Here is a 3,125-nt window from a genome sequence, read left to right as displayed (position 1 = left end):
CTTCAGAGCACAACATTGTTGATCCATTTACAAAGCCCACCACGGCTAAAGTGTTTGAAGGGCACCTAGTGAGTCTAGGACTACGAGTTATGTAATCTAGGGCAAGTGGGAGAAAAGGCATGAGTATGTGATGACCAAGTTAATTGTATTTATGTCTTTCTCTCTACTCAACGTTATAAAATTCCACTAGAGTGTTGGTCCAAGTGGGAGTTTGTTGGGTTTTATGTGCTAAAACTCATAGTTTGTAAACAAAAACATATTCTATTTTCAATAAAGTTATTATTGTTGTTTATTCAGTAAAGATTGTTATTGAATAAAGTGAACTTTACGATCATTAATCTAAATCCAATAAACTAAGAACACTCTGGCTATAGTATGATTACTTGAACTATATGTAGAGACATAAGAGTTGATAAAGTTCAAGTATATAGTCAAAATGATCTATAGTATAAATGTTGGGTTTTATGTGCTAAAACTCATAGTTTGTAAACAAAAACATATTCTATTTTCAATAAAGTTATTATTGTTGTTTATTCAGTAAAGATTGTTATTGAATAAAGTGAACTTTACGATCATTAATCTAAATCCAATAAACTAAGAACACTCTGGCTATAGTATGATTACTTGAACTATATGTAGAGACATAAGAGTTGATAAAGTTCAAGTATATAGTCAAAATGATCTATAGTATAAGGATAAGGCTGAGTACCGTATTCTGGGGACACTATGGATGCGACCCACTTTTGTAATGATATAAACAATGTGATCACTAGAATTGTACATGTGGAGACATGAGAGTAGGGGCATCCTATGCAATGAGTATTGCATAAGATCGGACCATGAAGAAAATCACTCTCACTTTATAATGTCGTTTACTATTGAGACTGATTTTCTTTTCATTCGATGACCTAGGTAACTCGATCTTAATCCTGAGCTAACCATGAACTCCTGTTTATTCAGAATTATCCTTAGATTTGCATGGGTGAAAGTGGCTCAAGTTCGCCGACTCAATGGGCCTCCCATATAGGAGTAAGACTGGGTAAATGGCTAGGGACGTGGGGTGCAAGATTGAATTCACTCCTACCCACTTTTAGGGTTAGAAGATAGGTAGTTCCCTTAAGTACTGACTCCTGGTCTTGAACAAGGGGCCCCACCCTCTCATTGACCTGAGAGGGATCCGGTTTACTGGTTGAACAACAAACCAATTGTTCATTAGAGGATCAATGAGACATAAGAAACAAGAAGTAACTGCAGGGGTAAAATGGTAAATTGACTCAGCTCTAGTGAGGGGAGTGCAACTACTAGGCTATAGTGGAATGTCTTAGTAGTTAACGAATGTTGGTTAACAAGGTTAATGAGTTTAACCAGTTAATCTTGGATCATTAGAGCCCATGATCTATAGATCCATTAGGTCCCTCTGCTAGCTCATATCGGACTAAACCATAGAACAGTGTGACGAGTGAGTTCGAAGTGTTGGAATTCAAATTAGGGAGAATGCGCTACATATATACGATATATTTAACCGCTTTTTTATTTATTTACGAATTAAACAAAAAGAGAGAATCTGAGATATTTATATAAGATTTAAATATCTTAATCAAATATGGGTTAAAATTAATTGGGATTGACATTTGAATTAATATTCAATATTCATTAAATAGTTTAATCATTCAAATTTAATATTACTTTGGGATTGGAAAAATCCATGTTAGTGGAATTTTGAGGTGTCAAAATTTGGTTTAACCAAACTTACATGCTTGTCAAATAAACCCCACAAATTTGAGTGGAATTTTGAGTGTCAAAATTTGGTTAACTCAAGCGTGCATGCTTGCCACAAAATCCCAAACATTTGAGTGGAATTTTGAGTATCAAAATTTGGTGATCTCAAATTTGCATGAACATGCAAACATGACTCTATAAATAGAGTGATCATAATACATGTACAAAATCCCTCCCCAGTTTAAGTCACTCACCGAATTCCACAATCTCGTTCTAAGGCTGGAGGATAGTGGAGAAGACACTAATGGTGGTTCGAAACCTATTCGTGAGGAAAAAGAAATTTGAACTACAAAAAGTTAGTATTCAAACTCATTAAGTTTTAATACTTACGAAGATGCTAGTTATTTACTATCATTGATGTTCTAAAAGTGCCTAAGATCCAAATTGCTTCCGCATGTGTTATATTAACACCTTCAAACAAGACTTAGTAAGTCCAATTGAAGAAAATTATTTTCGTTTAAAATTTGGGAGTAAGGATCAAAGTCTTACTTACAATCCATTTTCTTCAAAATTGAGCCTTTCTTTAGCTTTAGAAGATTAAGTTGAGGGCTTTTAATGAAGAAATTGGGAGTTAATACGTCATAGATAAAGTTACCTAAGGAAACAAAATTCAGCTTTTTTTAATAAGGATCAAATTCATTTTTGTATCGAAAGACCATGGGACCATACATCTTCATAAAATTTGTGTCTTGTAAATTTCTAAAATTGAAAAAATAGATAATATTTTTATACACTTTCAACTTTATATCATCTCTAAACAATATATAATATGTCAAGTTAATTACTTTATATATATCTAATAGAGTTTCAACACATTAAAATCAATTACTTTAATAAAGGTAAAGTTGAGTTTTATATTACATAAATACTTTATATATATCTAATAGAGTTTCTAACCCATTAAAATTAATTTCTTTAATAAATTTCTTTAATAAATGTAAAGTTGAGTTTTATATCTAGTATCAAAGTTTTAATTTTATATCTATTATGCATGTGACTTTTACTTTTGAGTAGAGAAATATAGCAAAGGTCCCACCGAGATTTGAACTCGGGTTACTGGATTCAAAGTCCAATGTCCTAACCACTAGACCATGGGACCACAAATTTTTCAAGATTTGTTCGTCATAAATCTATGAACTTTAAAAAGAATAATAGTATCTTATTTGTTTCTTATAGATCTCTAAATTTTGAAAATGATTTGTCTTTGTTTTTAGTTTTGTATTTGATAGGGTTTCAACGCAATAAAATCAATTAATTTATTAGAACATTTGTATAATTATTCAACCATTCTTCTTCACTAATTTTCATCTTACTTTAATAGAGTTCACAAAAAGGTTATTTTGAAA

The 3,125-nt window shown here is 31.7% G+C and overlaps 1 non-coding gene across 1 annotated transcript; it reads right to left on the bottom strand.

Moving 5' to 3' along the window:
- Positions 1-2,806: 2,806 nt before the first annotated feature.
- On the bottom strand, positions 2,807-2,878 carry TRNAQ-UUG. Its single transcript has one exon. It is a non-coding gene; the product is annotated as a tRNA-Gln (tRNA).
- Between the last annotated feature and the right edge of the window lie 247 nt (positions 2,879-3,125).

This window comes from Cucurbita maxima, unplaced genomic scaffold (genome assembly GCF_002738345.1).
Source record: "Cucurbita maxima cultivar Rimu unplaced genomic scaffold, Cmax_1.0 Cma_Scf00087, whole genome shotgun sequence".
Taxonomy (NCBI): domain Eukaryota; kingdom Viridiplantae; phylum Streptophyta; class Magnoliopsida; order Cucurbitales; family Cucurbitaceae; genus Cucurbita; species Cucurbita maxima.
Note: the sequence above shows the minus strand (reverse complement) of the source record. Positions and strands in the feature narration are given on the sequence as shown.